Below are 14,529 nucleotides of genomic sequence, written 5' to 3' on the forward strand. Positions count from 1 at the left end.
TTTAATGGAATTTTCACCTTCCTGCCCCCCTCCCCCCATACCTCCTTCTCTATTTTTCTTCAAAACCCAACTGCTAAATGCTCCCAGGAGCATGTGGCAACTCGGAAACATGAGATGTTTCACACGCAATTATAATGACTTTAACAATGCTGCTTGACTTGGTGGTGTAGGCATTCGATGAGAAAGAACTTTCAAAATGACATTTCTTCATAAGATAATTGGTTAATAGAGAAAACCTAATCTGGCTTTGCTCTTCTTGAGTGGCAATGTGGTCTTCTCAAGCAAGAGAGACAGCAGCAAATTCCTTATTATCTTAGTGGTTGGTCTTAAATTTTAGGGTTGATGGATGGATGAGACTCTGTAGCACATGTAGTCCTGAAACTCCACGCTATTTGATGTTAAAACACATCAATCAACTTTTAAGCATAACTTGATGCTATAATTGGATACTGGCAAAAGCTTATTTCATACATTACTTCTGTTAATTTGTTTTTATGCCCCAGTTAAAGTTCCATGCCACTTAGTACTTCATGGGAAAGAATGAGTTGGCATCATACTTAAAAAAACCCTGGGGTGCCTCACACACTGGATAAAATAGCTCCTTCCTCCCTTGTATTGTCTTCATACCTTGCGAGTTAGTTCTCTTAACTATGAAATTGTTGATACAGCACAGAATATTTTAGCTAAACCAGCGTCACCTCATTAAGCATCCTTAGCAAGGGTTGAATGTGGCCATGTGGCCACTCTAGTGAATATAGTCCCAGCACTAAAAAACATTTATTGCCACCATTAAAAAAAGAGAACTTTTAAAATGAGTTTGAAAGAAAGCCATTACCTCCTTAACTACCAAATAAACTCAGTGGTCTATGTAGATTATGATGAAATATCTCTGGTGCTTCAATCGTATTCTCTTTGTTCCATAAGCTGTAACTCATGCTGGGCTTTTGCTGACAACTTGGTAACTATTCTCACCCCTCTCTGTCCCTCCGCATTCCCTCCAGGCTGACTTCTCTTGCTTTCAATCTTTGCTTTGTTTGCTTTATGCTATTGTTTTCATCTTGGAATAAACTTGTTTGTTCCTTATTCTCTCTCTCTCTGTGTTTAAGGTACAGAAACTTTTTTTTTTTTTTTTGAGACGGAGTTTCACTCTTGTTACCCAGGCTGGAGTGCAATGGCGCAAGCTCGGCTCACCGCAACCTCCGCCTCCTGGATTCAGGCAATTCTCCTGCCTCAGCCTCCTGAGTAGCTGGGATTACAGGCACGCACCACCATGCCCAGCTAATTTTTTGTATTTTTAGTAGAGACGGGGTTTCACCATGTTGACCAGGATGGTCTTGATCTCTTGACCTCGTGATCCACCCGCCTCGGCCTCCCAAAGTGCTGGGATTACAGGCGAGAAACTTTAAATAAAACTGAGTTGCTTCTGTGGGGTGGGAACTGGCTATTATAGTGTGTATTACTTTGAGATTCCCGTTAGCATTTTTTTGTTGCAAATACTGCAATTTATTGATACGTATGAATTGCAACCTATTTGGAAAGCTAAAGATGATCAGGAATAGAGAAGTGTACAGTTTCCCCACCATCAAACTGGCCCATGTCTAAAAATTCAGTTTCTGGAGATCCAAGAATCTCAAAGGACACTTTTCAGCAGTTTTTCATCCCATGAGGACAGTTCCCAAAGGCTTTTCCTCCACCGATTTTCTCCTGTTTGTTTTGCAGCACATTTAGAATGTGGACATGCTCTATCTTTCAACACAACAGTAGGGGTGGGATTTGGCAAAGTCTTTTTAGGAGTAATATAATCACAAGGGTCTCCACTCTCATGCCAGACAGCCATTGTCTTGGCCTTAGTCCTAATACTTCCCCAGTAATTTCAAAAGTGCTTTCGACAAGAATTAGTGAAATCTCCCTTTTTAGCCAGGCCATGGCTTTAAAACTCATTGCAAATCATAGGTACCATTATTATAACTGGAGGTTTCCTGAAAGAACTAGAGATCTCCTGAAATTAGATGCAGGCATTCCAATGAAAACAGACTCAGCAAAGCCAGCATCAAGGTGTGTGATGTTCATGGTTATTTTAAGCCAACAGTCTCTCTACTGGGGCACAAGCCCAAACTATCTGCTTTCGTTTAAATCCCCATCTGCTACTGCTGGGTCTGGAAAGCAGGACAAGGGGCAAGAAGCCTTCCCAGCTGCAGAATGGCAGCCAGGGATAGGAGAACAAGTCAGGATCTCTGGTTCTAATTTTCCCTCCCCTCTGTCCTAGATGTCTCCCTATGTATTTAATTAATTCATTTATTTTTGAGATGGAGTCTCACTCTGCTGCCCAGGCTGGAGTGCAGTGGTGCAATCTTAGGTCACTGCAACCTCCGCCTCCAGGCTTCAAGTGATTCTCCTGCCTCAGCCTCCCTAGTAGCTGGGACTACAAGTGTGCGCTACCATGCCCAGCTAATTTTTATATTTTTTAGTAGAGGCAGGGTTTCACCATGTTGGTCAGACTGGTCTCGAACTCCCAGCCTCAAGTGATCTGCCCAATTCAGCCTCCCAAAGTGCTAGGATTACAGGCATGAGCCACTGCGCCTGTAATCTCCATATGTATTAATATTCCACAAGCTTCACTTTTCTCATGTTGGAAGTCAGAATAAGTCCAAGGTTGTGAAACAAAACCAATGGATGGATATGAAAACACCAGTTAACATCAACTTGATTCATGGCAGGGCTGGCTTCCTGGGCATGCATCCTATGCAGTCACGCAGGACCATGCTCAGACTATATTGGTTTAATGCTCTGCTGTCACTGTCCTGAAATTCTGAATAATTTTTGAATAATGGGCTCTACATTTTCATCTTACATTGGATCTCCCAAATTATGTAGCCAGTCCTGATTGCAGGCCCATGGTTGGTTTGCACAGATGTTTTGTTACTGGGCCCCTGCTTCAGGCAGGTGCAATTCGAGGTCCTGGATCATCCTCTGGCCTCACCTAATTCTAGTCCAGGATAGAGGTTTTTGCCGCTGATGCTCTCACCTGCAAGACAGAGGTAGACGGACTGAGAAACCAATGACTTTGAAGCCTCGGGGCTTCTCCTTTGCAGGTTATCTCCCAAGGCTTTGGGTGGAACTCTAGAAATTTAAAAATTATTTTAATGCAAAATTGTCTGAGCTTTGGCTCTACCTGTGCTGTTAGGGAGTACTTTCTGGAAGTTAATGGGATGGTTTTGGTTGTCATGATAATTGGAAGGGGGCAATGCTGGCCCTTAGTGGGCAGAGGTAAGGGAGGCTAGACTGCCACAATGTACGCTATGGTCCCACATATCAGGATTTTCCTGTGTCCCTACGTGATGTCTGACATGACATTCAAATGACCCAATCAGCCTTGTAGGTGAACACTTGTTTCATTTAGAGAAGCCAGGAACTTGATGCCATGTTCCATATAAGTACAATATACTTTTTGCATGCTTTTAATATACACAGCATCATCCAGGAATGCAAGTACAGTCCAATTAGAAGGAAGATTATAGTTTGTTTCATCTGGAACCAATTGAAGAACTATTTGCTATCTTTGAAATTTTGTCACGGATGGTAACATCGCTAGCAACACTGAATGCTTGATACAGCATTCCTGTATGAATCCACACCGACTATGGCATCCAGGGTGGTTTGTTGCACAGTTATACACAAGTGTACGTACTTAGCCCTTATTTCAACGTGTCAACTGCAAACCCACTCATTATAGGAAGGCGCCAGCCCCTGACGTCTTGTTATATGATCTAGCCTAGGGCAGGAATCAGCAAACTAGGGCCTGTGGCCCAAATCCATCCTGTGACCTGCTTTTGAGCAACGCATGAACTAAGGATGGTCTTTGCATTTTTAAAGGCTTGTAAAAAAGAAAAAAAAGAATATACGACAAAGATTCTATGTGGCCCACAAAGCCTAAAATATTTACCTTCTCGTCCTTTACAGAAAAAGCTTGCTGACTGCTGGCCTACTGTAATAATGCTCACACATTTATATGTTGAAATACATAGCTCATTATGGATTATTTTCTTTTTTATTTCTCCTTTATATTACAGTAAGGACAACTGAGTCAAACACTTTGTCTGCCAATTAGATAGTTACTTTCTTTCTTTTTCTTTTTATTTTTTTTGAGATAGAGTCTCATTCTGTTGCCTAGGCTGGAGTGCAGTAGCTCAATCTCAGCTCACTGCAGGCTCTGCTTCTCGGGGTCAAGCGATTCTCCTGCCTCAGCCTCCTGAGTAGCTGGGATTACAGGTTTGTGCTACCATACCAAGCTAATTTTTATATTTTTAGTAGAGATGGGGTTTTGCCATGTTGGCCAGGCTGGTCTTGAACTCCTGGCCTCAATCCATCTGCTTGCCTTGGCCTCCCAAAGTGCTGGGATTACAGACGTGAGCCACCATGCCCAGATGAACAAAAAGGTCTTAAGAAACATTTTAGTGTAGTTACTGTAAAGTATGACGATGCTGGGGGAGGGAAAAAACACAGTTGGCCACTATGCTTCCATTCTGTCAGCCCATTTTTTCACCTCTTTGGCTCCATGAACACAGTTTCTAAATTTTCCATGAAACTTTCCCCAATAAGTACAATCCATAATAATGTATCCCTCATTGAACTCCTTAACATTTACTGTATGAAATTGGTCAAACTGTTTATGGTGGTAACATATCCAGGCATGAAAGCATCCTTGAGGTTAAATACATCCTTAGAAAGCTAAAATAAAGGAAGAAATGTTATTTTTCATGTTGGAGGACCACCCTGTTGGAGTAGGGGTTGAGCAGGATTCTGTGGCCTGGCCCACAAAGATAACTTGCTTTGTCAGAGAGAACTGGTTCTACATTTCAAACTGATAATTTATAAAAACAGTCATCTGGAACAAAAACTGCTTGGTTGAGCAAGTTTTTCTTTGCTTTGGAATGAGCAAGAAATTCATTTACCATTTGATAGTAATAGACACCAATGTGGTAACATTGGTCTATCTGCAGTTGATGAGGTTGTTCTAGTTATTTAATGCTGTATGACAAACCACCCTCCAAAACTTAATTGATTCTTGAGTATGCGGTCTAAGTGCAGTCTAGGAGTTGGCAGGGCTGCTTATCTCTGTTTTCCTTGGCATCATTTGGGATGGATAGAAGGCTGGAATCATCTGAAGGCTCACACATATGTCTGGTGCCTGAGCTGGGGAGGCAGAAACAGCTGGAGGCTGGAATGGCTAAGGTTCTTGGGCATCTTTCCCTATCTAATATCTCCATGTGATCTCTCCAGAATGGAGGCTGCATACATGTCAGCTCAAGGCTCCCCAAGGCATATTGAGAGAGTGAGAGAGTGAGAGAGAGAGGGAAGGATGAAGAAGAGGAGGAGGAGGAGGAAAAAAGAGAGTGGGCAGGTGTCCAGCTGAAGCCACATCACCTTTTATGACCTAACCTTGGAAGTTACATAGCATCATCTCCACTGAATTTTAATTGGCCAGTGAAGTTACAAAGACCCACATAGTTTCAAGGGAAGAGAACATAGACTCTCAGTGTAGAGAAGTGTTAATATCCCACTATAAGAACTTGAGGGTTGGGGTAGGGATGCATGTATGTAGCCATCTTTGAGAAAATACAAACTGCCACAAACATTAAAGATGACATTTATACCCTTTTAAAAATATATAACTTTCTGATTTGCAAAGAGAACATATTTCTTTAAAAACCAGAAAAATTACAATAAAGAGACTTTGGTTAAAACAGCAACAACAATGCTTGGTATAGGATCTTAGAACAAAGCCCTGGCCAGTATACAGTGTGTGGTTTTGCTCTAATCTAGCCACTCTGATCACTGATTATGACTGTATTAAGCCTACCCAACCCAACATAGAACAATCCATTGGTAGCCTGATTGGCCAAATCACAAACACACTGATTCCTTCTCAATTTGTCTTGATATTTCAGAGCAGCGCCAGTGAAAGGCTCAGGATTTTCCAGGTGAAAGAAGTAGAGAAACCTCCCTGAAACAATTGTCTGTCCTTTCTGTTCAGCAGGATTATGTAATTGTCAAGATCGGTGTTGGGCTCTGGCGACAACATTCTAGCCCCAGGGCATGGCGGCAGATGGAGTACAGCGTCTAATCAGCACACACTCCCCCTTGCAGCCTGGCCACATAAGGAGAGCAATAATAATGCTCCAAGAATGAAAACATCCATCAAAGGCTGACAAACCTCTGACATAGATTTTCTTTAATTTTACTAAAGGAGCCAGTTAAATGTGATGGAGCTGCTAATAAAAATTATTTGGTGGTCCTAGTGAAACAGCCCTGTATGCCCTGTTCACCTTCCTTGTTAGGCAAGCTGAGAAGCTGCATTAGAATTTTTGGTGGCTAACACTGACTGCAGTTTGAAATCCAAAAGGCAATCAGATCAATGCAACTCAATTCAGTTATCTTTAGGAATTGGAGAAGACACAGCAGAGAAGTGTTTTAATGGTGGTCTTCGCTGTCTTTGTCATTTTAGTCAACAAGCAGATGCCCTCAAGCGAGCAGGAGATGAGAGTCATGGATCCACTTTTCCCTCAGTGAGTCTAATATTTTGCTTTTTTCTTTTCATAAAACATTGTCCCTTAAGGCAAGTGAGCTAGTTCTTCTGGGGCTCAGTAGAAGAGAAAGTGATGTGTTATGTGCTGGAGAAAAAACTAGCTGCAGGGGAATTAATGAGTGATACAGTTCAGTAGCAATGTGGTACCTCAATTGTTCTTAGGTTTCATCCCCTCCCACCACATCTGCAGTGAGCATAAAACATCTGGGGTGATAAGGCATGGGCCCACACTGATTACTTGCTATTTGCAAGTGTCCATTGCATAGAACCGTTGGTTCTGGTGGCTCTGCACATGTGAGGAGATGGGGTTCTTTGGCCAAGCTAGGAAACCTGAGACCTGGGCCTCTTGTCTTCCTTCCCCTACTCTACACAGCCATCCTTCCTGAGATCTGGCCACCTGCCAGGGATTAGGCAGTAGGCAGGTTCTGTGTTGCAGCCGTTCCAAGGACACAGAGACCCCTGTCCCCTTCCTAGTCTGGGGGAATTCCTTCTCCCTTCTCTGCTCTTTTCCCAAAACTGTCTGTCTCTCTTCTCTTCTTCCTCAGGTCTTCTCGCATTATGGCTTTCATGGCCTTAGGCTTTTAAAAAATGCAGGGCAGGGGGTGTCATCAGCCTGCTTCTGCCTTTTCCTCTTATTTCTCTGAGTCTGGTGCACTATGCTGATTTTACAGATGAGAAAACTGAGGCCTGTGGAGAGGAAGGGATTTGGGCAAAATTACAGTGCTGGAGGCTGGGTGAGGCCTAGGTTCTCCCATGTAAAGCCCAGCCTGTCTGTGTACCTCTCCATCAGTAAAACCCAACTTTATTCGCCATGCAGGGATGCACTTCAGAATGCCCTCTGTTCAGAGCTGTGGAACTAGTGTCAGAACACTTGGAATTCTAGCTTTCATGCTGCCATGGTTGTGTGACCTTGGCCAAATCACTTGAGCTCCTTTGATCTCAAACTATTAAAATCTAAAACACTGGTTTGACCAACCTCACTCAGATGGTTAGGATGAGATGAAAATACTGGAAGCCTTTAGTGAGTTATAGGCTCCACACAGATAACATAACTCTTCTAATTGCTCTGGTCTGCCTTTACTTGGTTCAATCCTTGGGTGATCATATTCTTCACTTCTTCCAGTCCTTATCCATAAACAGAGCCATGACATCACTGCATGGACACTGAAGTCATTTATTTGCTTATTAGTTTCTTGTGACCTGGGACTATCTCTTTCCTCAATGGAATTTTACTTCTCCTACATGAAAAGTTTGGGATGTCATCATGTTGACACAATTCAGTGAATGATTAATCTGTGTCATTCATAGTTTGTTACCAAACTCATTGCTTTGCTCATATGTGGCCTTGGGCCTCTCAATTAACCATTGTTTTACCCTCATCTGTTGTGAAAGGGTTTGACTGTGCTCTATGGCAGTTCTATCCTGGAGGAAGAAGTTCCCCTTATTGAAAATAAAAAGCTCCTCTCAGATCTGCTTTGCAAACATAGCCCAGTCTCTTGCTCAAGATCAGTAGGTCTTAGGTGCCAAGTACAGCAGAATGCTTCTTTTCTAACTGTCTGTTGCCATCTGCATAATGGGAAGTGTTATTTATGTAACTGACTGCTTTCCTTACCAAATTGAGTTGCCAGGGGTCAGGGCCCCTCTCTTCTTTATACCATTATCAATGCCACTTTGCAAGGTATTATATTGTAATTACCTAGGAAAGCTAGTTTGAATTGAATTTTACTACTAATTTGCCTTCACCAGAAAAAATGGCTGGTAGATTTGTGATGAGCTGTTGTTATTCACATACCAGGTTTATTTTGCAGATAAATTGGTTGCTTAACTAAAGAGTGAGTACAACAGACTTATCTTATGCCATGTTCAATTGTACCAAATAGTATGTTGAAGTGGGTGATATCATGGTATTGACAGGTCCAAATGTCTTACTACTGCAGCTGCCAAAATGCCTCTAGGATTATTTTGGAAATTGCCTTGAAAATAAGCAAGCTCAGAATTTAGAAGGGTCATGAAAGCAGAATGTATGTGTGTTGGGTATGAGGGGAATGTTTAAAAAATACAGGTTTCTGGCCGGATGTGGTGGCTCACACCTGTAATCCCAGCACTTTGGGAGGCTGAGGCGGGCAGATCACGCTGTTAAGAGATTGAGACCATCCTGGCCAACATGGTGAAACCCTGTCTTTACTAAAAAAATACAAAAATTAGCTGGGCATGGTGGTGCTCACCTGTAGTTCCAGCTACTTGGGAGGCTGAGGCAGGAGAATTGCTTGAACCTGGGAGGCGGAGGTTGCAGTGAGCCGAGATCACGCCACTGCACTCCAGGGGACCCCGTGACAAAAGAAAAAACTTTTTCCCCAAAAAAAAAAAAAAAAAAAAAAGATTACAGGTTTCTAAGCTCTAACCCTCAAAGAGTATTCAGTGGGCTGAGATGAGGCCCAGGAATCTGCATATTTCACAAACAGCCCCAGGTGTGCCGATGAAGGGGGTCCTCAGAAAGAAGTTTACAAAACCCTAATATTTCCTCTTAATTCATTAACCACAGAAAACCAAACATTGGAGTTGTTGGTAGCACGGAGATTTCTGAAGAAGTATTAAAAGGTTACATGACTCAAAATTTCAAGACAGGGTAAAAACCTTAGAATTTTCAACTTGGGTAGAATGCACATGTATTCCGGTAAAGTCCAATATGGAAGAAAATGTTGCAGTTATCTATTGCTACATAGCAAACCACCTAGTTTGTAGCTTAAGGTAACCATTTTATTTTGCTTTGGATTTTGTGAGTCAGGAATTTGGGAAGAGTTTGGTGAGGCAGTTTGAGTCTGACCTGCAGGCCATCAGCTGGGCCTGTGGGGCTGGATAATCCACTTCCATGATAGCCTTTGCAGTCACGTGCCTGGTACCACAGTTTCTTGACATTATCTGTCTATCTATCTGTCTATCTATCTATCTATCTATCTATCTATCTATCTATCTATCTATCTATTCATCCATCCATCATCTATCTAATTTTCTCTAAAGCCTCTCCATGTGGCTTAGCTTCTCAGAGCAAGACAGTTTCAGGGCAGTGGTACATTTTGCGTGGTGACTGACTTTCAAGAAGCAGGACCTGGAAGCTGCCAGGCCAGTTAAGTGTGACATGTATAACTGGGATGATGTTACTTCTGCTGTATGACATTTGTCAAAGGAGTCATGGTGCCTGCTCATATTCAAAGGGCCATAGAAATAAACTCCACCACTTGATGAGGTGTTGTAAAGTCTCATTTGAAAAAGAGTATGTGGGATGGAGGATGTTGTCAAAGCCATCTTTGGAAAATACAGTCTGCCACATGTCACTCACTCAAGATTAGGCAGAGAAGCAGTCTCCAATGTATACCTACATATGAGGGTCATATGTGCCATTTAGGAACAAATGCATTTATTAGTAATGAAAATGTGGGTGGTAGAATAGTGTAGCATTTCCATCTTTACAGAGAGTTAACTGTTTCTTTGCATATTTTCTTGGCATCTTTGAGGAAAGCAAACTCATATCACATGCACATTTTTACATTTGTTTCATTTGTCTTACACACGCTCTTCATGAGTGAGACTTCAATAATCAGTGCCTTCAACTTATTGCATAGCCTTGGAATCTTTGCATGTACTCATGAGTCAATTTTAGATTTACGTATCCTCTGACTTTTCCTGAGTTTTTAAAAATTCATGCACTCTTGTCTTAGCTCCTCAGTGGTATTTCCTCTTTTCCAACAGTACCTAAAAATCCAATTTCTTTGCTCTATCCGATGTGGGTCTTCCATTTTGATTTCTGCTTTTTTCACTTTTTTGCAATTGGCGCTATCATATCAGTGACACTAAGTAGTGATTTTATTATACTACAGTGTAAAAGAATTGCTTTTTCTCTACATTTTTAAATGTCTTATTTACATTCAGGCTGTGCATACATTTCACGGAAATGCCCTGAACTTGTTAGTTGATTCACAAATAGCTCCTCTATGTATTTATGGTAATACTTTATGCTGAACTACAATTTCACACTTAGAACTGTCCCTGTTGGGTTGTCTGTTTTAAATGTCATCTGTTCATATTTATAAATGTAGAATGAGCTTACTTAAATTGGATTTCTTGGGTCCAAGACACTTCTGATTTTCCTAATGACCAAATAACCAAAAAGCAGAACAGATTAAGAAGAAAAAGGAAATCTCGGGCATACACAATTTCCAAGCAGTCAGGGTTTGTTTAAAGCTGCTTTGTTCGGCAGGAATGGTTAATAAAAGAAACATTTCCCCAAAGAATTGTTGTGGTCTTTAATTAAACTCCTTTCCCATAGGTTTGTAATATCACATTGAACAATATTTGGTCAGTTTCTCTGCCTGGCTTTCTTAGTCACATGCTGGACTTTATTGGATCCCGGGTCCTGAGGGAACATTAGGAGCAGAGAGAGGCAGGCTGCATCAAATGAAAAGTTAATTGTGTTTAAGCTGTGTTGGAAACCAGCCTCCAGTGTGCCTTTGCTGAGAGCCAAGCTAAATATGCTGGTGCCCCGGCTGTCAGGTTCGGCCCAGGGCAGAGCATTTACCTGACACAGAGGATGTGCAGCCAGCCAAAGACTGGTGACTATGGAAGAGGCCAACTCAGGGCTTCGCTGTTTGACTGTCTTCGTCTCCCAGACAATGGTCAATGAGGTGATTCATTCTACTGTGGGGGCTGGAAGTTGGGTTTTCTTCAAGAAGGGAGTGCTGCTGGACAGAAGCAGTTCATTAAGACTCGGAACTGTCTGTGGAAAAGCTGTGATGAATTGCTCTAAATGACCTGGACGCTAAGCACTGTTGCAGTCGCTGAAGTAATGTTTCATCTGGCTCTCTTCTTGCCTTTGAGTTGAGAATCAAGATATTAGAGTAGACGCATGCCTGGAATATCTGACATCAAAAGTGGATCGTTTTTCATGGAAATATCCTTTTTCCTTCTTATCTGCTCCAAGAGTGGACCACTGCCATGTCCTCGGCCCTTGGCATATCCCTGGATACATGTCCTTGGGAAGGAGATGCAGAGGTCTCCTGGGGTACTGTTGACATTCTGTCTGTTTATCCAGATGGGAGTGCCACACCTGTTCATTTCATGATGACTTGTTCAACAGTTCACTTGTTATATTTACATTGCTGTATTAATCAGGTTAAAACATGAAATTGCTAATAGTGGGCCATTTTCAACATATAAAAATGGCAGTTGTGTAGAATTCATTATGATATATTTTACACAGGAAATGATAAGAAAGGTTGTGAAAATACCATCAAATGTATCAGTGGTCAAAAGATATCTATATATATATAGATATGTGTATATATATATATATACACACACACACACATATATATGTCTATATATGTATATACATATACGTATATATAGACATATGTCTATATCAAAAGATATCTATGTATATATAGATATGTATATATACACATATATGTCTATATATGTATATACATATATAGTCTTAACACATGTCTATATATGTATATGTATATATATACACACACATATAGACATATACATATATGTGTCTATACACACACACACATATTGGCCCAAAAGAGGCATCATGATGATGTTGCCACCCACGGTGTGGGTGGTGATTCTAACAGCTATTCCACTAAGTAGTGGTCCTTTTTTTCCTTTGCTTCGTGTGACAACACAGTGTGGTGGCTAGTGCCTGGCCCCTAGCCTGTCGTGCTTGAGTTTGAGCCCTGCTGTCCTGTGTACCAGCTGGTTGGCCTAGGGAAAGGTTTTAAGCTTGTTTTTCCAGCTGGAAGTACTAGTGATGGTACCTACTGCCTAGGATCACTGAGCAGATCACCTTTGATAACACCTACCTTGCCATATGCGTCTCCCTCCATGTCCCCTTGGAATTTTCATGCTCTAGATAATCTGAACTTCTTTTGTTCCTGTTTGTTTCGTTTCTGGACTTCTTTTCACTTCATTGGGCATGCTGGGCTCCTGTATTAGTCCATTCTCATGCTGCTAATAAAGACACGCCCAAGACTGGGTAATTTCTAAAGGAAATAGGTTTAATTGACTCACAGTTTAGAATGGCTGGGGAGGCCTCAGGAAACTTGCAATTATGGCAGAAGGGGAAGCAAACATGTCCTTCTTCCACATGGTGGCAAGTAGGAGAAGTACTGAGGAAAAGGAAAAAAAAAATCCTCCTATAAAACCATCAGATCTCTTGAGAACTCACTGTCATGAGAACAGTGCAGAGGTAACCACCCCATGATTCAATCACCTCTCATCGGGTGCCTCCCATGACACATGGGGATTATGGGAACTATAATTCAAGAGATGTGGGTGGAGACACAGCCAAACCGTATCAGCTCCTTTCTGCTACTAAGTCTCTGCATATGCTGTCTCCCTAGTTTCCAGAATGTTCTTCTCCTATGCTTTTGCCTGCTTGTTTCTTCCTCACATTTAAGATCTTAGCTAGCTTTTTGATTTCTTAGCTGCCCTTGGCATCTCTGACTAGGTTACAACTATTGAGTCTTTTACACTCTGATAGAACGATATAACTTCCTTTTGTAATATGGATCACAGCTGTGATTTCAGAGGAAGCTGTGTGATGGTTTGATCCATCTGTCACCCTCATTTGACTGTGGGCTCAGTATGGGCAGGAAATGAGAATGTTTTTGCTCATCATTGCCCTCTGGGGGACCTAATTCACAGTTGGTGCTCCAGAAATATTTAATAAATTAAGTCTTAACACAATACCAGTCCTTATGTTTTAAGGCTTTAGTGAGAGCCCCTATTTCTGATAAAATACTAAAATAGAATGCCGTGTTCATAAGCAGTGCCTATATATGTCTGATGAGAATAATAGATAACAGATAAACCCATCAGCTTCCAAAAACTCACCGTGGGCATTTTGTGCAAAGTAGTGAGTACACAGGATAGTGGATGTTTTAAGAACAAAGACTCTGTCAGATGTCTGACTTCAAGCTCAGTGCTTCACATGTCTGCTCTGTTATCTTGAAAAAGTGACTTTATCTGAAACTCCATTTCTACTGCTGTAAACCGGATATTAAAAATAGTACCCAAATGCTATGAGCTGAAATATGGCCCTTCAAAATGTATACGTTGAAGTCCCAACTCTTAGTACTTCAGAATGTGACCTTATTTGAAAATAAAGTCTTTATAGAAACAATCAAGTTAAAGGGAGCTCATTAGGGTGGGCCCTAATCCAACACTGGTGCTCTTATAAAAAGGGGAAATTCAGACACAGAGACATATATGAAAGGAAGACGATGGAAGAGATGCAGGGAGAAGACAACTGTCTACAAACCAAGGAGAGAGGCCCAGAACAGATCCTTCCCCCACAGCTCTCAGACGAAACCAACCCTTTTGACACTTTGACTTTGGACTTCTAGGCTCCAGAACTGTGAGATAATACATTTCTCTTGTGTAAACCACTCAGTTTGTGGTACTTTATTATGGCAGCCCTAGCAAACAAATCTACTGAATGAGCCAACTTCATATATAATGATGCTATGTATTAATCTAAACATCTCAGTGACTTACAGCAGAAAACATTTATTTTGCCTGCTCGTGGCCTGTGAGTTGGCTGCGGTTTGTAGACTCCAGGCCAATTGGCTTCAGATCTACTCCTTTTGCCTTTATCCTTCCAGTACTTGGCAGCTACCTGGGGTATTTTCTTCTCATGGAATAAGGCAGAAGAACAAGAGGTCAAGAAAATGCTGCAAGCCCACTGCAAGTTTCTTATGGCATTATGTCTGCTGGATTTCATTGACCAAAGCAAGTCACCTGGCCAAGTCTGACAGGCAGAAACACACACTATCTACTGTAGTGGGAGGCATTGAAAATCACGTGGAAATAGGAGAGGGTGACAGTACCCAACTGACCACAATACCTACACATCACAGGGTTGTCATCAGTAAATT

This window comes from Sapajus apella, unplaced genomic scaffold, assembly GCF_009761245.1.
Source record: "Sapajus apella isolate SASKATOON/1434 unplaced genomic scaffold, GSC_monkey_1.0 scaffold23, whole genome shotgun sequence".
Classification (NCBI taxonomy): domain Eukaryota; kingdom Metazoa; phylum Chordata; class Mammalia; order Primates; family Cebidae; genus Sapajus; species Sapajus apella.